Source organism: Alligator sinensis, unplaced genomic scaffold, assembly GCF_000455745.1.
Source record: "Alligator sinensis unplaced genomic scaffold, ASM45574v1 scaffold410_1, whole genome shotgun sequence".
Classification (NCBI taxonomy): domain Eukaryota; kingdom Metazoa; phylum Chordata; order Crocodylia; family Alligatoridae; genus Alligator; species Alligator sinensis.
Genome location: NW_005841972.1, coordinates 1,086,886 through 1,109,983, shown reverse-complemented (window position 1 = coordinate 1,109,983; position 23,098 = coordinate 1,086,886). Strand labels below are relative to the sequence as shown.

Here is a 23,098-nt window from a genome sequence, read left to right as displayed (position 1 = left end):
ATACTCAGGGGAAGGGAAGTTTAACCTCGCTCCCCCACCCCAGCTCCAGGCCCCAGACCCCAACCAGGGTTTGCCTGAGGGGAGTGGGGCGGGGAGGGGAGAGTGAGCCAGCCAGTGAGGCCAGTGAGCCAGCCCTTACTGCTCCAGCTAGGGAGCAGAGCAGCAGGGCTAGCCCTGCTCTCTGGAGCATACAGCACACAGCCCAGCCCAGGACTGCAAAATGCTGGGATACTCTGATTTAACAGGAAGGGGTTTGGGACAGAAGTTTCATAAACTGGTTTGACCTAAATCTGCTAAGTCTGATACTACATTCAACTAGGTTTATCTTAAACCAGTTTCAGCCATTTTGAAATTGGTTTATGTGCATATTTTCATAGTAGTTTGGGGTCAGAAGGGACCTGAACAGATAGTTTCATAGTTTCATAGTTGGTAGGGTCGGAAGGGACCTGAGCAGATCATCAAGCCCGACCCCCTGCCATGACAGGAAAAACTACTGGGGTCAAATGATGCCAACAGGGTGTTCGTCTAACCTTCTCTTAAAGACCCCCAGGGTAGGAGCCGGCACCACTTCGCTTGGAAGTTGGTTCCAGGTCCTAGCCACCCTGACTGTGAAGTAGTGCCTCCTGATGTCTAGTCTGAATCTACCCTCTGCCAGCTTGTGACTGTTATTTCTAGTCTAGTCACTCCTGGTAGTGCTCGGGGGAACAGGGACTCCCCCAATGCCTGCTGGTCCCCCCTGACTAGTTTGTAACAGGCCACTAGATCCCCCCTCAGCCTTCTCTTGTGGAGGCTGAACAGGTTCAGGTCCCTTAGCCTTTCCTCATAGGGCCTGCCCTGCTGCGCCCTGATCATGCGGGTGGCCCTCCTCTGAACCCTCTCAATGCTGTCCACATCCCTCCTGAGGTGCGACGCCCAGAACTGGACACAGTACTCTAACTGCGGCCTGACCAGTGCCACAGAGGGGAAGGTTCACCTCCTTGGACCTGCTTGAGATTCATCTGTGGATGTCTTCCTGACTGCGTCCCCACACTGTTGACCCATGTTCATTTTGGCATCAATAATGATTCCAAGATCCTTTTCTGCCTCTGCATTGACAAGAAGGGAGTTCCCCAGCCTGTAGGTATGCTGCTGGTTCTTACTCCCAAGGTGCAGCACCTTGCACTGGTCAGTGTTGAAACCCATCCTGTTCTCATCTGCCCACCCCTGTAACCTGTCTAAGTCCAATTGCAGCCTATTCCTCCCTTGTAGCGTGCCTACATCCCCCCACATCTTAGTGTCATCAGCAAATTTGAATAGGGTGCTTTTTACCCCCTCGTCCAAGTCACTGATGAGGATGTTGAACAGTGCGGATCTGAGGACCGAGCCCTGCGGGACCCCACTGCCCACATCCCTCCAGGTCAAAAATGACCCATCCACCACCACTCTCTGGGTGCGGCCCTCCAGCCAGTTAGCGACCCATTTGACCGTGTAAGTGTCGACGCCACAGTCCCGTAGTTTTTTAATGAGAATGGGGTGAGAAACAGTGTCGAAGGCCTTCCTGAAGTCCAGAAAGACTACATCCACTGCTACCCCTGCGTCATTAGATCATCTAGTCTGACCCCCCGCCCCCCCCATTGGCAGGAGCACACGCTGGGATCACATGACCCCAGACAGGTGTTCGCCCAACTTCTTTTTGAATTTACCCAAGGTAGGAGCGAGGACCACTTCCCTGTTTACCCAAACAACCTTATTTGCCTATGTCCTTAGCCAAACATGGCTACAACAAACAATCCTAAAGCATGGATGAATTTTGTTGTATTCATTATCCACCTTACCATGAGTTACACTTTTCAAATTCCCTTTCACATTTTTATAGATATTTAAGACTAGTTGGGACATTTATGACTATGCAGTCTGACTTCCTGCAGAGTACTCACCACTACACCATACCCAGTGATCCCTGCATCTGGCTCAGAATCTTTGTTAGAGCAAAAACATGTGTCTGAGAAAGTGACATCCAGTTGTGATTTTAACAATATAGACACTTATTCATGATGTTGTAGTTATTATTTCCAAATGGTGCTGGGCAGCAAATTTCTGACAAAATAAATTTCCACTAACAAACGCTGATTTGGAAAAAAGAAATGCTTCATGGGAAGGTTTCATTTTCAATAACCTTTTGATAAACCCTAAAGGGAGTTCCAGTGGGACTCTATCTGGTTCCCTGTAAACTTACTGTGAAGGAGTGAGACAGAACTTACAACATGGAGGGCCAGCTGGGCAGCAGTTGCAGCCTGGAAAGGAAGGAAAATACCCACCCAATTTCTGGAGCAGCATCTCACTCAGTGTTGTATTTCCTGCCTCGGTGAGGGGCAGAGAGGGGTCAGTTCCCTGCAGGCTGCAGGGAGAGAGGAGCGGCTGAGCATCTCGGCAGGCAGAAACTGCAGAATGTGCCTGAAGGCTGCAGGAGTGACCCTGAGGCAGGTGGACGCCTGTAAACAGGCGGCTAGTGGTAATCTCCGGAGTGGAGCTACAGCTGAGGATCCATAGCGAGGGAGTCCACAAGGCCTCAGAGAGTCTCCAGACTGGAGTTTTCCAACAAAGGATCCAGGCGGGGCTGAAGGAAAAAATCTAGTCACAGGTAGAGCCTTCCTGCTCAGTGGGGAAACCCAAAGAGACGTGAACATTCATAGGGGTGCAGGGCAGGCTAGCACACAGCAAAGAATGAACTAAGAGATTGTTTGCCTGAATTATGGTGATTGGGAGGTTGAGCACCTGATCACGAGAAAAGTGGTCATTGTCAGAGCCTGACAAGAAGGTTGAGAAGCAGCCGCGGTTTTCTGTGATGTTTGTTTTTTTTATCTTGATTTTTTTGAGCACAGGCCAAGACCGGCCCCCGAAAGGGTGTACACAAAAGAGGCACTAGGACACCCTGGGATAGGGGCAAATAAGGTTTCAACAGGCAGCACTGCAACCTGGCTGCAGAAGAATATTGTAAAACACCATCTGGAGAGACTAGGCTGGGATAAAGGGGAGGTTTGGAGCCCCACAGAAGACACAGGGATCAAGACCTGGCAGGAGTACCGTGGGCATTGCCTCCCGGGAATATATAGGTCATCAAAGTCGTGGCAGGAAAGAAAATGGAAGATCCACTTCCTAGCAGACCTGGTGATCCAGAGCCAAGGTCTACCCTGTCGCCACCTGTAGGCAGACAAGTGCAGGGCAGTACTAGCAAGCCCTATAATACCTACAGGCGTCACACTTACCTTGTAGTGATCAGAGCTTAGCCCACTGACTGCTCTTGAACCTGGGGCTTCCAGATCTTCTCAGGTCTCTGCCTTGGAGGTGGGGACAGCAGGCCTGGTTGCTCTGGGTTGTGCTGCAGACAGGTAGCTATGAGAACTGACTTCAGCCACAGCCAGGGAAGATGGTATGAAGAGCTCAGAGATCAGGTGTTGTTGACCTTTTTTTTTCTTTTTCGTTTTGCAAAAAGAGATGGAAATACTTTATTTCCAAAATATACATTTTAAAAAAATGCTCTTTCCATGGAGGGTTTTTTTTTTTCCAAACTCCTCTGCTCCCTAACCCTAACCCCCATCCCAAATTCTAGTGTTTGTTCTAAAGCTGAATTAAAATATTTGGGAATGTCAGTTTCCAACAGAATGGAAATTCAAACTTTTGAGCAACTGTATTAAATCTTTCACAGACATAATTTAATCCTCAAAAAGGGTCTGTGAGGTAGGTAGCTGTATTATATCCCTACTTTGCAGGCTGGTGGATGCTGGCAGTGGAACATTGGTCAAGTCTAGACAACAATCCTAGTGTGCTAAGCAGCAGTGTCCTCAGATGTCATGATGCTCTGCAGAGGCTACCTCCTGAACCAAAAGCAGTGTGGCTGTGGCTAACTAACACACTAGTGTATGGATGCAGCTATATTGCTTCTGGTTAAGATGCAGCCAAGCCGAGCATATGCGGCATGTTTGAAAATGCCTGTGTAGCACGGTAAGTTTGTAATCTAGGCATGGCCTAAGTGTTTTGCACCAGGCTATAAAACCACTTGTTTCATGCAGAAAGAACTATGCAATACAGGTTTCCCTTGCTTTATGCAGGTTCTGTATGTGCAAATTCGCTCTTATGTGATGACCCTTTTTATACCAAAAATTCATTACATGCGAGGTAAATTGATTCTTATGGGATCGGCATGGTGGAAGCCTGTAGTCAGCTGCTTTGTGCGGTACATTGTGGGAGTGATGCACATCAAAACATAGTCTCCTGTGTGAATCTGTACTTCTCGCTTGTTGTCTGCGACACGTGTTTCTGTAGCTGCCATCCCCATTATGGTTTCTAAGCGTCCCGCTAGCTTATCTCCTACCCCTCTCCCTGGTCCATCAATGAAACCTTCACCACCCTCTCTTCACACCAACTGAATATTCATCATGACCCTGTGCTTGTGTGTACTGTCTGCTGCTGGTGAGTACCAACATTGTCTTGTAAAAGTGGTAGAAATGAGTCTGGGGGTCAGTACAGTTGAGGCCTTGGAATGTATCCCTATTTGTTACAATGTAAAGTGGGTTCCCTTTATGTGAATTCGAGTTATGTGCTGTTTTCCAGGAACACATGTATGGCATAAATCAAGGGAAACCTGTAACAACAGGACTCTATTTGGACTGTAGCAAGTAGATCTTTATTGAATGCACCATACAAAATGGTGCATCTGCTATCTGAGCTCATGGAGCTTTCTGAAAACTTACTGGGGTCACCCTCGAAATCATCCATCCTACAACATGTTCAAAATGACAGGTTCTTTAAAGGTTGTAATTGTTAGACCCTGACTCCATGTAGTGCCCAACAACTAGGGAGACAACGATGCAATTGTTCATGGATCCAGGTACTCGTTAGACAGAGCAAGCAGGGAGCAAACACCAGCACACATTGCTCACAACAGAATGGAGACAGCTTCGGACTAGCTCCAAAAAATCCAACAAACTGGGGAGCCGCAGCGAAGGATAGTTTTTTCCCACATTTATACACTTTGGTTTATACTCATTAACATTTATTCTACCCTTGACCCTCCCTTATGTTCCACCCATTTCTCCTCCTATCTCAAGCTCTGCCTCTGTTTACTGTTTGCTTCATTAGCATGGAATTGCCTGTGCATTTCATTCATTTACATGCCTTTTTGCTACGAGCGCATGTCCTTGACTTCTCTTCTTTGGTCAATGGGTGGACTTTGACCAAAACCTGGAAGCTTCTGGAAGCTTCTTCACCAATCACCATTCACCTTTTTGCATATGTTCGTCTTGGATTGTGTTACCAATTACGTGTTGTTTTTCACATTCCAGTCTGTTTTTCTGTCTCAGGTTGTACCATTGTCCAACTTTTTTGGGCCCCTGTATCTTATCTCATTCCTTGCTGGTTCACAGCACACAGGCTTAATTGCTGCTTTTTCCAGAAAAATGGTTGACACAGTTTGGATGGTTACTTAGCATAAGCAAATGGCTGGCTTGGGTATCATTCTGCCTTGTGGTCAGCAGCTCTGCTAGGCCACAGGTCATGCCTTGTATTCAGCTGCAAATCCAGTGCTCTCTAAGGTCCAAATATTGTCACCCTAACACTCCCTCACAGGATTAGTATAGGCAGCAAAAGAGAAGCCCAGCCAATTCTCCAGAGGTCATCACTCTTTCCACATAATACAGCTCTTGGGCCTGGCAAGATAGATGGTGCTTTTGCATTGCTCGGACAGAGGACTGACCTGACCTTTTGCCTATTGTTGATGATGAGTGGGAGAGTTCTTAGGTGACTTGCTTTCTAGCCTGAGACCGAGCCAGTAACTAGGGCGATGGTACTATCAGGATATTTTTTGCTTTTTCATTGGCAACACACACACACACACACACACACACACGGAGGGGGAAGGAAACAAAAGGATGAAAATAAAACAAACAGTTCAGTAGCCTTCTTGATCTTTGACATGGCTGAACTCTGCCAGGTAATGGAGGTGATGCTCTGCACAATGTATCATTTTTGTAGCCACTCTTCAGGTATGTCAAAACTTATCAAAATTTTTGCTTTACATTTTATAGTCTAGCATAGTTGACATTACAATTACTTATAATAATAGCATTATACAAACTTAGTAAAACACAATCACTACACATAACAAGATTTCTTCTTGTACTTAGCAAACTTCTTCAGTTATGATTTCATCCTGTAAAATACAAGAACAAAAAGGGAGGGGAGTTCACCCCTTTTGGTTAGTTTATTCTTAAGCTCATACACTTGTGGCTGGCTTTGCTTGGCTTATAGCCAGGTTGGCACTTATTCAAAAAATTATCCTCTTTGCACCTTGCAGAGGCTGCTTTTACAGCAGTATTCTTCTCTTAAAGTGGCGGGCGTTTCATGTCACACAACTCTTTTTTTGTTGCTTGCATCAAGGGTTTTTCTGTTGGAGTATGCTCCCCTTAGCTTTTTGTTAATGAAGAATACCTCACATGGAGGTGGGTTTTAAGTCACTTTATATTTGCTTTTGCCTATTCCTTAGGGTGGTTATGATGTAGCACTTTGCAGAGCCTACCCTGTTACAGGTAGCTTTACTACACTAACTACACCTAGGAGGGTGGCAGTTTCAGGTCATACCTAGGATTAAACTTTCTACTCTCCCGCTTTGGTTTTATTTCTTATGGGCACAGTCTTTGACTTCTGGGCCCCACCTCGGGTCAGTTGAGATTGCAGGCTCCCGGCTCTGGCAGCTGTAACGGTGATTTTTTCTGTGTGTGCTCCGACTGCCAGATTACTTGGTCTTCTAGGGTTGTGCAGACTTTTTATTAGATTTTTCTTTTTCTCTCTAACAACTTTCTAGAATCCTAACATTTTTTCTAGGTTTCATTTACCTTTTAGTTTTTCTTTCCTTAACAGATCTTAACCATAACTTTTTTGGGGCTACAGGCTTCACAATTTGTTTTTATCAGTGGCTCCTTCCTGCCTTGCTCTCTGCAAACGAATTCATTCATCAATTTTCTCTCTCTCACAACCCAGCAAGCTGTACAACCCAGCAAGCTTCACTTGGACTAAGAAAGGTCCCCTGAAAGGCCATGGGTGACAAATTACACATTACACACAATCCCTTCAAGAAAACTCTTCCTACCTTAAAAATAAATTTTTAAACTATGCCTCTGCAGAGAAAAACAAAATGTGCCTTTGATAAGCTTACTCCTTTTTCCCTGCTCAGAGTAACTCAAATTAATTCTGGGCACTGATCTCTAGTTCCACAGCTGTTAATAATCTTTATCTCTTCTAGGCTCTTTACTGTTCTTGGGTGGGGGGAGACACACCAAGTTTCCCTTTACCTCTAATCACAAATTCTCTGCTACTGCCTGAACAGATGCCTAGTAACATACCTTGTCTCTTTCTGTGCTACTTTGCTTCTATTTTCTGATACACACAGGATTCTAGAGTGTTTCTCTTACATTTCTCTAACTGTTTTTGATTTCTCTGAAGCTATACTGCCCGTGTAACACTGTCTTGCTATATCCTGCATTGGTAACTTACACTTTTCAAATTTCACAACAAACACATACTTGCTTTCATCTTTTCTGCACAGAAAGCTGTAATTATATTTTTACTCAGGGGTTTTAGAGTTAAAAGACCCTGTTCATTCACACAGCCTTTTTAGCAAAGAGATGACTTTCTTTGCTTTTTAGCTTCCTATTGTAAACACAACAGGAGGTTCTTACTTAATTCCAAGGGGACCACAGCATATACTCATGTGCACTACTCTGCCTGACCTGGACAAACAAAGTCTCCTGATCAGCAGAAACAAACAACATCTCCTGCACAATACTTGCAACTTCAGTTACTTCGTATATAACTCTACCTTACTACAAGTTTCAGCTGACCCCACTTAAACAAATCACTCTGCATCAACAAATTCTCTGATCAGTCAAGTTACTACTCTTGTGTCCTGGTGGAGTTGCTGGGTGGGCACAACTTTTAGACTGTCTACAACACCTGCCAGTCGATAATAGGTGAATTTATTGATACAGAGCAAGAACAAAAAAGCAACAATACAGACAATTAAACAATTCTATAGCTACTAAGCTTAGGGTTATCATCAGAATTAAGGTACATCCAACCAGAAAGCAGGCTTCACTCTGAAGCTCTCTCTCTCAGGTGTCAGCAGTCTGGAGGTGAAATCTTGAACACTCCAAGCTAAAGCTTGGAGGGCAGTTGCTTTACTTAAAATTTCTTTGACCCAACCCAAGGCTGTAATACAAGCCAGGCTAGACGGACTTTCCTGGGGTCCTGGATCCCCATTCCGTTTAACCCAACTTACCAAAAAAACACTGAGGTCACCCTGACCCCCCAGGTTTAGAGGAAAAGCCTCTGAACCTGCTGCCATGCTACTGGTGAAAGGTAAAAGACAGGGTACGATAGCCGAGATGGCCCATTAGAACCTAGTTCACGCCAAGCCGACCCAGGCCCAAGAGAACCCAGTACTCCTGCTAGGCCTTACCCTGGTAGGATTGGAATGATCAGTCCCCTGCAAATGTGTGTCAAATCCTGCCAACTACGCCAAGATGTTAGACCCTGATTCCACGCGGTGCCCAAAGACTAGGGACACAACGATGCAATTGCTCATGGATCCTGGTACTCATTAGCCAGAGCAAGCAGGGAGCAAACACCAGCACACATTGCTCACAACAGCTTTATTCAGAATGGAGACAGCTTCGGACTAGCTCCAAAAAACCCAACAAACTGGGGAACCACAGTGAATGATAGTTTTTTCCCACATTTATACACTTTGATTTATACTCATTAACATTTATTCTACCCTTGACCCTCCCTTATGTTCTACCCATTTCTCCTCCTATCTCAAGCTCTGTCTCTGTTTACTGTTTGCTTCATTAGCATGGAATTGTCTATGCATTTCATTAATTTACATGCCTTTTTGCTACGAGCGCATGACCTTGACTTCTCTTCTTCAATGGGTGGACTTTGACCAAAACCTGGAAACTTCTGGAGGCTTCTTCACCAATCACCATTCACCTTTTTGCATATGTTCATCTTGGATTCTGTTACTAAGTACGTGTTTTTTTTCACATTCCAGTCTGTTTTTCTGTCTCAGATTGTACCGTCTTCCACCTTTTATGGGCCTCCATATCTTATCTCGTTTCTTGCTATAGCTGGTTCACAGCACACAGGCTTAACTGCTGCTTTTTCCAGAAAAATGGTTGACGCAGTTAAGATGGTCACTTAGTATAAGCAAATGGCTGGCTTAGCTATCATTCTGCAGGTCTGCTAGGCCACAGGTCATGCCTTGTATTCAGCTGCAAATCCAGCACTCTCTAAGATTCAAATATTGTCACCCTAACAATAATATCCACCAAAGCCAGGAGTATCTGATTTGTGGCCTGGTGTACAAGTCCCTGGTGTATGTTGCAGATAGCAAATAATCCCCCACATCCTTAACTATCTTTCTTCAGTGGTTCAACCTCCTTATGGTTAAAAATCTGTTTGTTCTCGGAATTTGCCTAGCTTCTAGTCATTGGTAGTGAATACCTCTGCCTGATAGATCAAGTAGTCTAATGCTATTAGAAATCTTTCCACTGAGGTCCTTGTAGTCTGTGGTCAAGTCACCCCTCATCCTTCTCTAAAGAATTTGATTATAAGGCAGGTTTTCCAGACCTCAATTAGTTCCTGCAGCTGCTTTCTACAGTGGCAACAGAAGTTTAGTGCATGAGTGACTGGTGTCTCCTGAATCTGGGGGGGCACCTGCAGAAGCTGCCAACAGCTCGGGGGCACCAGCCCTGCCAACAGAGTTGGTGCTGGCCCTCAGGTAGGGCACCTGTGGGGGGGAGGGCGTGTGCACCCTCTACCAGTCACCTAGGGCTTAGTGAGTGTGATGCACCCCAGGCTTTGCTCCGAGGTTCTTTCTTTCATAGTGTACATGTTACTGAAATGCCTGGCTGCTATCCCTTCTGCCGACATCCTTCCCGTGCCAATAAACACGGGCGGGAAACAGCAGCAACCGTCAACTAAGCAGAAAGCTGGCGCTGGAGCCTCACCTCAAGAACAAGCCGGGACAGGAGGGGGAACGCTCGGCCCGGCGCTGCAGGCACACCCGGCCTGGCCTTGCCGCCACAGCGGCGGCTCCACGAGCATAAACTAGAGCCCGGCTGGCGCAAGTGGCGAACGAGACGGGGAGGGGCTAGACGAGACTCCGAGCTAACGCTCCGCGGGAAGACGGCCTGCGGCGGGCTCCTAGCAGGAGCTGCGCAGGCGCAGCGTCGGGTGGGCGTGGCTCCCGGCTCAGCGCCGAGCTCCAGCCGCGGCGACTGGCTCAGAGGCAGGTGAGTTGGGAGCGGCTGTGGGTGCCGCGCTCGCGTTTCTCAGCGGTCCGGGGGCCGCTGGCCGAGGGGCCGGCTGCTCTGCTGCTCACTCCTGCCCTGCTCCTTTTAGCCTGCTTGGCGGCTTCCTCGTGCAGCCTAGGCCAGGCCGGCTTTGGAGGTGCTTACTGCCAGCAGCTAGAGCATTTAATGGGCCTTGTGAGAGCCTGCTCTGTGGCAGCAGGATGTCTCCTGGACTGAAGCCTGGCCCAGCATCTGGGCACCGCTGCCATGTCTGTGAAGTGTGTTAGCATCTGGAGTCTTGGCTTGGTATGACACTGGCCCTGTCACTTCAAGAACAGCTGCAGGCACCCACTGTGGTTTGCTTGCTTGGCTTTGGAGGTGCGCAGCTGTGTTTGGTTTGGACATCTGTATGGGTGGAGAACCCGAGTTTTTGCTTTTGGTGCTCAGCTACAAGTCTGGGAAGCTTTGATGTATACAGGTCTTTAATTTGCTTTTCATCAGTCCTTCTGTGAGGCTTCAGCCTTGAATTTGCATGCTATTGTAATAAAAAAAAAAAAAACCAATTGCAAATTCCAGTTACTATCAGCAGTAGGCCTCTGTTCTGCTGTGAGTATTTCCCATGTTTCTGGGCTTTGCTGGTTGCTCCCTGCTATGTGTGTCAAAGTGTTTTTAAGCTTCCCTCAGAGGCATGGGGTTTTGGCTGTAGCCAAGGGATTTTGACTAGGGTGTGCCAGTGCTTTTTCTAGGACTTAAAGCCAGAGGTACCTGGCTAGAGCATCCTGCCCCTCCACTCTGGGTCAAACCAGTGCTGTATATGGGGTCAGGAAGGAACTTTACCCCATGGCCAGATTGGTATGGACTGTGGGTATTTTTAATCTTTCTTTGTGTGCTGTGCGCCATGTGTGGGGGGGGAGGTCCCTACACCCACCCCACAAACCTCACACTCACACCTACACCTTGTTCACCCAAGTTCCATGCTCCGGCCACCCTGCTACCAGTGCAAACCCCAGGCTCCGGACTTCCACCAGTCCCACGCTCCTGCCCAGCTGCAGCTTCCCTACTTCCTGCTTGGAGTGAGCACTGCAGCAGAGACAGAAGGAGGAGCCGCTGGAGGCTGGGGAAGGTGAGGAGGTCCCCTGGTGGTGGCAGCAGTGGGCCCGTCTGGAAGCTGTGCATGCTGGCTGGGGCCCTCCCACATGGGACGGTGGGAGTGAAGCATATGCGCCTGGCGGGGTACAATTAATTGGTAGGTGCCTGTGAGCAGGACGAAATTGCCTGGTGGGCCATACTTGGCCCATGGGCTGTATTTTGTCTGCTCCTGTTTTAAGTCAACAGCTTGTTTATTGTAGTCAACAAGTCTTGTTTCACATGTGACAATAGGTGGTTGATTTTGGAGAGCACAGCATTTCTTGTCTCTTGTGAAATTAAGGCAGATGTGGAATCCTGAGGATCCTCTGTGACACATGGAATACCCTGGAACAGCACTGTGGTGTAGATCTTCTGTTCAGGTGTGTTTTCTTCACAATTGACAAACCCAGTATCTGCAAGTGCTCAACAGGCTGAAATTTTATTCAGATCAGCAACAATATTTGTGTCGGTTGAAGGTATGCCCTGCTCATTTGACTTTTTTCTGGATGGCTTGAGTTTCTGGTACACATTTAATGTGATCCTTGTGCTTACAGTGATTGCAGTTAGCATGGCAGAAACAGCCTCTGTTTTGTCCGTGGCTTCCACCATAGCTATAGGAGCTTCTGAAGGATGGAGAATTAATTCTTCAGTGAGCTGGTGGTGACTTTGGAAAACTCCTTTTGGACTGTACTTAGTGAGCCCGATGTCATGTTTGCAGCAACATTTATATCTCCTTTGAATGGAGAGATGCAGCCTCATGAGCAAGTGCTGCTTCTTGAACAGCAGTAATTGTTAAGTTTTGCTGTTGGTGTACAGAGATGTGGGTTTTCTGGAAAAAATTTCCAATGCCCTAAATAGAGCATGGTCTGATTTAGCATGTTTATTTGACTTGTATTTAGTAAACAGAACTAAAAATGTTAATTTTATTTCCCAATAACCACAAGTATTTGAACTGAAATATTTGATTAGGAAAAAAATAAAATACAGCACACTTAGTATGGTTTAAATGTTATATTCAAACACATTTTAAAGCTTTTTGTGGGAAGAAATTATTTTTATTGGAATACTTGTAAAAATGTAAAGAAAATACACAATAGCATGTGCTTCCCTTACCTTGCTTGTATCAATTTAAGAAAAAAACAAAGGCACTGAAAACTGTTGATACACTCATTTTAGCACACCCAAAGAACTGTGCATGATATGCCGTGGTTATCCACTCATCTACTTCAACAGAGTTAAACTCTCTTCCACTGAGGTCATCGTGGCACCTCCAGTTTCACTGTCACTGTCTGCAGAATCACTTGCACTACTTATTAGTTCCATTTCAGAATCAGTTGGAAGCAAATCTGATTCAGAACTACTTGAACCACGTTCTCTATTGCTAAAGGATGGTTTTACCAAGGAGTCTGTCCGCAAGGGCAATTTATCATCATGCTGCATCTTCTTCACTAATTATGCTTCTGACTGATTCTCCAGAAGCAAGAGAGAATTGAGAAATAGAAAAAAACTTAGTAGTGCATTCATTTGTTAGTCTGTTCCTCTTTTTTTGTCTTGATTGAGCTGAAAGCCTTCTAGTTTCATTCACAAGAAGCTGCTGTTGGTGGAATGCTTAGGATCCTTAGAGCAGTCTTGTCCAACATGCGGCCCACCAAGCCATTTTGTCTGGCCCGCAGCGGCTATGCAGCTTTCATGTTACTGGCGTTATCAGTTATAAGGGCTTGTACCCTGGAGGGACCTGCACTTTCAATCTCTTCTCTCAGTAATTTGGCTATATATTCACCTGTATGACAAGAAGATTTGGTAGCAATTGCTTTCAGGAATGTTGGTTCAGGTGTTGCTAACATAATGTTCAATAAAGGATTTTCTTGTTTATCAGTCTATCCATCTGACATCGGAGTCAGTAATTCTGCTTGACCAATCCTTTGAATAACCATTGTTTGAGCTCTGTCATACTCTCTATCGAAGAGAGAATGTGATGAGCAATAACATGACAGTAATTTATGATGGGCAAATTAGTTTGTAATGTTCCTTCCAGTATTGATTTACAGTTATGGAAAGGTGTACCACTTGCAAACATAGCTTGGGCTAACATCTCATCTGCTTTTTCTTGATCTTCTTGATCATTTTGTCCACAAAGCTTGATAAAGAGCTTGACTGTCTTAAACAGCTACTCATGCTGGATCACGTATCTGGTGACAGTGATCTTGAAAGCGAGGATCCTGCTGCTTCTTCCTCCAGACCTGGCAGCTCAACATTTTCATTTTCCATTTTTTGTAAATCTGCTATTACACTTAAGCTATGAAGTTCCTGCAACAAAAGGGGGAAAAGATTTTTATTTTAGCCTATTCTAGTCTGGCCTCATCCATCAGAAGGAGAAGAAGCGTCAGGGAGCTTGCTTCCTCCATCCCTTCCAGAAGGAACCCTCTGCTGCTCAACTTGCTGCTCAGTTGCCCTGGGACTGCAGAGCCAAAGGGAAGTATAGTCTAGCCTCTGCCATTGGCTAGAGGACTAAGCTTGCTCTGCTGGGTTGAAATAGTTAACTGTTTATCTATTGTGTAACTTTAAAAAAAAATATGGTTAAGCCTAAGCCACTTTGGGTGCTTAGTGCCAGCAGAAAAGCAGGATACAAATATTTTAAGTAAATAATAGTCTAGAGTTGCATTAACAACTTGAAAAACTTATAATGTTTTAAAACAATATAGATGTTAGTCAGTACTGTGTGTTGTTTTAACATATTAATTTGTTTACTTGCATATGATTCCTGAAGTAGACTTTTCTCAGATGATGTTGTTCCACCACTTCTTTTTATTTGCTTTCTGTATATGGCTTGTACTCTTTCGGGACAGTTTCTACATGTTGTTAAACATTCCTTCATTCTTGTTGCGTTGTTAGCATACTTCTGCCTGCAATATTTACATCTACCAACTTCCTTCCTTCCTTCAGTGGCTTGAATTTCACTATAATGATGCCACACACTAGTTTTTTTCTGATTAGGCATTCTTATGACTAAGGCAAGCCAAAAGCATTAAAAAACTAACATCTTATGCAAACACTTCCAACTTCTCCAACTCAATAAAGGAAATGAGACACTGCTGTGAGTGTTTGTTGAATTGAAAGTGAAACAAAAATTAATCACAGTTTTAGTTTTGGTTTTGCTTTCACTTGCAGTCTGAGATGAAATAAGGATTTGAGTTTTGGTTTTGGAAAATTTTCTGCCCCATATCTCTGTTAGTGTAGTTATTTTTGTATTTATTAATGTAAATATATTGGCTCAGGAATCAGTTATGTAGATGGTGTTTGAATACCATATTGTTTCTAGAGTAGAGGCAGGTGTGATGTCACAACTAAATGCCCATAAAAGGCAGAGAAATGTGACCAGTGTGATATCTTGCCAAAATAGTGTAATTTTGGAACTAGAGAGAGGGGAAGAAATCAGTCTGGTCCTAGATTTACCAGAACGTGCTCCATGTTTTGTTTTGTTTTGTTTTAAAGCATAGGCTTCTCAGGAGATTGGGGCATTCTGCTATGCAAGAGAGTATCTGTGTGTTTGTAGCCTCATTCAAGCTTTCTCCATGCCCACACCTGACTGTACTTTGCTAGCTTTTTGGGATAGTATCTTTTGAGGGATGTGCCCCTGTTTTTGACTCTAGTTATGCTGTCATTTCTTCAGTTTTTCCTTTCCTTTATCTTTAACTTCTTACCTTCAGGTGCTCAGTGTCTGCTAGCAGACATCAGAATCTGCATTCAATTTAAATTAAAATACATTTATTTGTGGGGAAAAAACAGAGAACTCAATAAAAATAAAGTAAAATAAACGCATGATTAATAATTGTGGAGAAGGTACTATATAAGATATGAAAGGATGGCAGACTTAGGCTCATTTGTCCCACTTGCTGATAGCATACAAGTGTGGCCATGTCCAGAATGTTTTTCACAGGTCAGTGAAACTTGGCGTATTTCTAGATCTTTCTGTAACTAAAGAACTATTTGTTTATACAGATACTGAGGGCTTTTTTTTCCCCCTCAGGTTTTGAAAGCTTCATTATCCTGCATGTTAAATCAGCTCTCTCATAATCTATACATGTATCTTTGAAGGTCATCAGTTTGAAGATTCAGCCCAGTGTTCCAATTTTTTTCTAGTAGCTACTGTATTTACTTGAATATAAGAAAACCCTGAATTTAAGATGACTCCCCAGTAATTTGTTTCTATATATGGAAAACGTATAAATTTGTTACCATTTTCAATATTTAGAATCTTAGTATTGGAGGGTTGTCTTAAAGCGGTCCCCCTCACTGCTGTAGTGGGAAAAGCAACAGTGGTAAGGGGGTGGGTAGGGGTGAGTCAAGCAGCTTAATCCCTGCTCCTTGCCCCCACTGCATTCCTTGCCTCCCCCTTCCTATGTGCCTGCCTCTGTTTCTGCTGCTTCTGTCTCCCCTACCTGCCCCTCTCCCATAAGCTCTTCTTCCCATCCTTGCTCCTGCTCCAGCCCTACTTCTTCAGCTTGTGGTATAGAGCATGTTTATGCTCTGGCCCCAGCCCAGCCTGGTGGTAGTGGTAGCACCACTCCAGTGGTAGGACCCTGGAGCCAGGGCTGGAGCTGCAATACCTCTGCTGGAGCTGCTGTACCCCCACTTGGGCTACTACGGGACTGAGCTGGGGCTGGAGCACGCTTGCTCTGTGCTCCAGGCTTGAGTGGAGTCGGAGCGAGAGCAAAGGTAATCAGCTGGAGGGCAGGCAGGGTGGCAGAGGCTGCAGGGGGTAAAATTTGGGGGGAGGGGGTGAAGAGGTTGTAGGGGGACAGGAGGCCCAAGGCTAGTGGAGGGGGGGCAAACAAGGGGGATTGGAGGTATGGAAGGGCAGAGGTGGCAGCGAGAGGGGGTGACAGGCAGTAGCAGAGTAGCTGCAACTCCAGCCTCAACCCTGTGTTGAGGTCACAGTTACAGCTGCTGCCTGTCCCCCTACTGCCTCCTACATGATTCCAAGATAAGGGGCTTTTCTTCTGATGTTATATGGGGGGAGAACCTTGCTTTGGAATAGAGTGAATATAGTAATAATGTCTTATTAATACAGTACAGACACACATGTAGATTCTTACTGTGATAAGGCTAATCGTAGACAAGAATGCTATGGTGTCAAAAACATAGAACCAAGTCGGTAGTTAGGAAAGGAAGAATAGGAAAGTCTTGAAGAGGGCAAGTCAGTAAACTGAACAAATCTTGTTTTCATTCTTCAGGGGCTAATATACTGTTGAGCGTGTCTAACTTTGTCTCATGTGATTTGGGGTTTTACTAGAAGCTTCTTATCCTCTTCACAAAGATGTAGTGCAGCAAGACCCATGTTTCCTTACCCCAAATAGCTCAGCTTAGACGTGGGGAAAAGTAGCAGTTTGGCTTCTTTTAATGCTGTTTCTTTATAGACAATGGAAACAATGGTCTGGATTCCAGCAATTAGAAAGTTATGTTTAATGGCATGGAAGACTTTTTGTCTTATTTCTATACCAAAGTTTTGGCATAAGAATTTCTAGAAGACAAAGTAGGTTTCTTGCCCTTCCATATCATGATGTTTTGCAGGGAGAAAGGGAATTGAGTATTTTCTTTTGCATAAATATTTAAGGCAGATTAGTCTAAGAACAAAGAACATTTTTTTTACTTATCCCTGAGGGAAGAGGCCTCCAAGCATACAAGAGGTTCCAGGGTTTCCTTAAGAGCATACCTTTCCTTAAGAGGGCTATGGAGGTATCCATCTATCAGCCTGACCTGCTGGCTTAAGAGGTCTGCTGCTTGCCAGGAGCATGCATCCAAGACCTCATAGAAAGGTTTCCTAGAGTCCAATGCTGCTCATCTCTATAGGCACTAATGATATTGCTGTTGGTGACCTTTAGTAAGTTGAGAAAGACAACATAGCTTTGGATGCAGGGAATGTGGCCCAGGTGGTGTCCTCATCTATCCTTCCAGTCCAGGGTAAAGGCCTAGCAGGGAGCAAGTGCATCCTGGAGATCAACACCTGGCTGCCTAGATGGTGTCGCCAGCAGGGCTTTGGCTTCTTTGACTATGGAGTGATGTTCCCGGACAATGGACTGCTGAGAAGAGATGGGGTAGACCTGACGAAGAGAGGGAAGTATGTCTTTGTATATAGCAGAGGTGGGCAATTATTTTGGGTGGAGGGCCACTTACTGAGTTTTGGCAAGCCATCGAGGGCCACATGACAGGCAGCCAGGGGCAGATAAATATTAATTTTCTAAATTTTTTTTAGGGGCCCCACAGATCGGAGAGAATGGCCTGGCAGGCCGCATCCAGCCCACAAGCTGCATTTTGCCCACCCCTGGTATATAGGCTTGCAAACCTAGTGAGGAGAGCTTTAAACTAAGTTCATTGGGGGAAGAAGATAAAAGCCCTGAAGTAAGTAAAGAGCCAGGGGACCTGGATAAAAACTTAATAAGGGATAACAGGAAGAGGTGGATGAGGCCTTCTTTAAACAACTAATGAAGCTTCCAAATTACAGGACCCGGTTCTCAAGGGAGACTTGAATTATTGGAATATCTGCTGGGAGGGAAATACAGCAGTGCAGAAGCAGTCCAGCAAGTTTCTGGAGTGTGCTGGAGATAACTTTTTGGTACAGAAGGTAGAGAGGCCAACTAAAGGGGAAGCTCTTTTCAACCTGCTGCTCACAAGAAGGGAGGAATTGGTTCAGAATGTGAAAGTGGAAGGTAATTTGGGTGACCATGTAACCAGCCATGCCTGTCTGGTGCTCCCTGCCTATGCTTTTCTGGTTGCCCTGAGCCAACTGCAGGCTTGCGGGCTGATAGTTTGTCCCAGCACCAGTTACCTGACCCACTGATTCTCACCTGCCACATCCTTGATGGAACCTTTTTCTCGGGGACTGATAGTACACCTGGTTCAGTGGTGTTTGGCTACGGTTTCCTGGTAGCACGAGGATTTTGGGGATCCACTTCCCCTATACCCAACCTAGCCCCAATCTCTTATTGTGTCGATGTTCCTTGGACTCGGTGTTGGTGTCAGTCACCATCCTTGTTCTTCCTCCTTGGTCTTTTCATCATTCTTCTTGACCCTCTCCTCAGGAGGATTCCCACGTTCTCCCTCCTGATGTCTGGGGGAGCTCCCTTGACTCAATGGCTGGAGGTAGCTCCCACCACTGGTCGTCTTCGGCTTTTTCCCAGCTTGTCTTGCAGCCTGCCCTAGGCTGCCAGGGACTTCCTTCTGGTCCCACTGTTGGGCCGGAAGCTGGGACTTTTATCTGTGTCTTGCTGCCCTGGGCAGCGAATAGCATCAGCACGTGCTTACAAAGCGCCTCCCAGCTGGTGCTGGCTTTTCTTCTTCGGCCCGCCCCTGGGCCCCAGCTGGTTGAGACGTGGGATGCTGCTGGGTTGCTAGTAAGCTTAGCTGTGCGGTGGACCTGCCACTGTCCTGTTCCCATGTCCCCGGGGGCTGTGGGATTGCCAGCGTGGCTTTCCTGCCCCCGCTACCATTTTTCCGCAGCCCTGCGTGTTGTGGGTTCGCTGGTACTGCTGGCAGCGCGGCGATTCTGCTGCTGCCGCCATGTCCCTGCAGCTCAGTGTCCAGTGCGGCCACTAGCGTCTTTGGTGGTGAGGAGCTTTTGCCACTGCCACAGGATCCCTGCGGCTTGACGTTTCCATTGCCCCCGCCACAGACGGTTACCAAAAACATTTAGAGTTCAAGATTCTAAAGGAAGGAAGGAGAAGGAGGCAAGTCTGAGGGGGGAAAAGGAATGCAGGTGAGCTGACTGTACTTTAAAGAAGCCTTTTTAAGGGTGCAGGATCAAACAATCCCAAAGCAACAAAAGACTGGGAAGTAAAACAGGAGACCAGCCTGCCTAGACAGTAATCTCTTCAATGAGTTGAAACTCGAAAAGGAATCTTGCAAAAATGGGAAGCCTGGCTGTGTTAAAAGGAATGTGTGTAAGAGTATCACTTGCACACAGGGAGAAAATTAGGAAGGCCAAGGCATGATTTGAGATGTAACTGGAAAGGGACGTAAAAGGCATTCAACAAGCATGTCAGGAAGACGGCCAAAAAACCCATAAATCCATTATGGAATGCAGAAAGCTATCTAGTTATGTAGGATCCAGAGAAGGCTGAAGTGGTTAATGCCTCTTTTCAGTTTTCACAAATAGGGGTAGCTACCAGATGACAACTTAACATTGCCTTCACCACATTCTAGGAATTTCCTTGTTGGACAAAGTTGCCCAGGCTGAGGTCTTGGAATGTGCCAACATTCTGAGCATCCATTTTCTTTTTAGTCAATGTCAACTTCAATGGCGTGGTCATATGTGGAGAATGGATACTGGCCATGTACCCAAGGAGCTCTTGTATGGATACGTCTTTATAGGAAGAGGACCAGTGTTAGTATCTCCAGGTCAAATATGCTTGCAAGAGAGAGATGAACATTGAGCCAAATGACTGGGAGAAGACTTGAAAATTTGAAGTCATACAGTCATAGAAAATAAGGTTTGAAATTACCTCAGGAGGTCATCTAGTCCAACCCCCTGCTCAAATCAAGAACATCCCCAACTAGATCATCCCAGCCAAAGCTTTTTCTAGCCGGGTCTTGAAAACCTCCAGGGATGGAGGTTCCAAAACCTTTCTGGGTAACCTGTTCCAGTGTTTTACTATCCTCCTAGTGAGAGAGTTTTTCCTAATTATCTAAATATTATCCTAATATCCTAAACTTCCGTTGCTGCAACTTGAGACTGTTGCTCCTTGTTCTGTTATCTGCTATCACTGCGAACAGTCTAGCTCCATCCTCTTTTTGAACCTCCCTTCAAGTAGTTGAAGGATGCTATTAAATCTCCTCTGCCTTCTCTTCTCCAAACTAATAAGCTCAGTTCCCTCAGCCTGTTCTCATAAGTCATGTGCCCCAGCCCCCTCACCATTTTTGTTGCCTCCTGGACTCTTTCCAATCTGTCTGTGTCCTTTCTGTAGTGGGGGTCCCAAAACTGGACACAGTACTCCAGATGTGGCTTCACCAATACTGAATAGAGGGGAATAATCGCTCCCCATGACCTGCTGGCAACACACCTACCAATGCAGCCCAGTATACTGTTAGTCTTGTTAGCCACAAGGGCCTGCAGCTGGCTCATAGTCAGCTATTTGTCCACTGTAGCCCTCGGGTCCTTTTCTGCAGAACTTCTGCCCAGCCAGTCAGCCCCCAGCTTATATTGGTGTGTAGGATTCTTCCACTCCAAGTGCAGGACTTTACACTTGTCCTTGTTGAGCCTCATGAGATTTCTTTCGTCTCAATCCTCCAATTTGTCTAGGTCACTCTGAATCCTAGCCCTCCCCTCCCCCCAGTTTGGTGTCATCTGCAAACTTGCTCAGGGTGCTTCTTGCCACGTTCCAAGTCCTTGATGAAGTGCTTGGAAACTGTCTGTTAAATGTGGAACAAAGGCTTTTGAGGAGAGAAGAACCCAACATTCAGAAGAAAGAAGAAACCTCAGGGAGAAGAACCCTGTATCACATTCAGGATTTTTTGATATGAGCTTCGCATGTAATAAGTGCAGAAGGGACTGTCACTCAAGAATTGGCCTCTACAGCCACACTCGCAGATGTTCTGCAAGCTAATACCTCACTCTGCAATTATATTGTCTTGCAAGACAGAAAAATGCCTACTAGTACTACTACCGATGACACATGCAGTTGGCTGCAAAGATACGGAAGGAGTCAAATGAATTTGAATAGTAACAGAACAGGTTAGGGATTACTTAGAGCAGAACTTTCCAAACTTTTCATGTTGGTGACACACTTTTTAGACATGCATCATTTCGCGACACAGTAATTCAGTTCCAGGGGAGGGGCCAAGGGAAGCAGACGCGAGTAAGGGAGCTCCGCGGTGCCCTTCCGCAAAATTTTCTGCATTTCGCGCGACACACCTACACACTGCCGCCGACACACTAATGTGTCGCGGCGCACAGTTTGGAAAGCTCTGACTTAGAGAAGCTAGATAATTTCAAATCAGCAGGGTTGGATGGGATGCACCCTACAGTACTGAAATAATTGGCTGAGGTTATTTTGGAGTCATTGGCTATTTCTTTGAGAACTTGTGGAGGTTGGGTAAGATGCCAGATGATAGGCAGTATATTTGCCCTGTTCCAATCTTTAAGGAAGGGAAGAATGAGAATCTGGGGAATTATAGACCAGTGAGCCTAACCTCAATTCCTGAAAAGACCATGGAGTAGATCCTCAACAAATCTACTGTTAAACACTGAAAGGAGAAGGGCATTAGGAACAACCATCATGAATTCGGCAAAATCAAGTCATGCCTGACCAACCTGGTTTCCTTCTGTGCTAAGGTGACAGGCTCTATGGATGAGGGAGGAGTAGTGGATGTGATATACTTCAACTTCAGCGAGGCTTTTGATACTGTTTCTCATGACATTCTCATTAATACCTAAAGAATTACAGATTAGGTGTAAGGTGGTACTGTACGGTGGATCCATAATTGGTTGGATCATTGTGCTCAATGAGTACACATCAATGGCTCAGTGTCTACTTGGAGGTATCAACTGAGTTTCTCCAGAGATCTGTCCTGGGTCTGATTATTCTTTAATATCTTCCTTGATGATTAAGCTGTTAATAGTGAAGATGAGATTGTGTGTATACTTAACAAATTTGAAGACAGCAAGATGGGTAGAATTTATAGACCATCTGGAGGGTAGGGCTGGGATCCAGAATGACCTAGATAGACTGGAAAAATGGTTTGTAATCGTGGGCAGATCTAGGATTTTGAAAAGATGGTGTCGTTCATCATTGCAAAGAACATAACAGATGTGACCCTCTTGCTACTGTACCTCTGTGACAAGAGGTGATGATCTCTGGTACTTATTTGCATACAGCCATTGGTATACTATGTCAAATTAGGTGACTGTCTCTTAACTACATATCCTCCATTGGTATGCATGGATAGGGGAGTAAAAAACTTCTGTGCTTGGTTATACTGTCATAGCATGCTTTAACTGCTTCTTATATTCAAAATGTTAAGAGTCTAGGGAAGTCAGGTTTGTGTGTACTGGCCCTACCTTCCAGTAAGGCAAAGTACATAAGGGGAATGATGCTGTGAGTGAAGACTGGTAGTTATCATGACTCATTTGGCAGTCTAAGATAAAGGGACTTCCAGCTCAGGAATCACAAGAGATGGGGGAGAGGCTTCAGGTTGGAGCTCTCTGCTTTTTTTCTGCTGAGGGTAGGGCAGCTGAGGGTGGAGACCTGTCTATTGTACTATGGGCGGTCTACTGTAGCTTCCCAATGGGAGGATCTTGGCTAAACAATGTAGGGTGTTGGGGGATTGCTCTTGGGCTCTTCCTCTAGTTTACTTCTATGGCTTTTGGCCACGGGCAAGAGAGACGGGGGGGGCGGCGCATCTGAACTTCCAGGTCTCTGGGCTTGGGACTTGCATGTGGGATGTCTGCCATGGATTTAGGAGTATTTTAAGTCTCAGACTGAAAAGTCTGGGAGGTAGAATTACTTACTGGTGGTAGCACTACACAGACTTGAATAACTGAACTCTGCTCAGTTTGGAACTGAGCAGAGGAACTGAGAATTAGGAACTGATTTGGCTAGTTTGACCCAAGATACATTATTATTATTAACAAAACAATTCCCCCCCCC

General features: G+C 45.5%; 1 protein-coding gene across 4 annotated transcripts in view; it reads left to right on the top strand.

Annotated features, from left to right (window-relative positions):
• The first annotated feature begins 10,262 nt into the window (after positions 1–10,262).
• MPG (N-methylpurine DNA glycosylase) overlaps positions 10,263–23,098 on the top strand; it is a 63,425-nt gene continuing 50,589 nt past the window's right edge. Inside the window, exon 1 of one of the 4 annotated variants that reach the window (XM_014518634.2) lies at positions 10,263–10,328. The gene's annotated coding sequence lies outside the window, so the exon portion shown is untranslated. The other 3 variants (XM_025200618.1, XM_025200616.1, XM_025200617.1) reach the window with 3 other exon arrangements.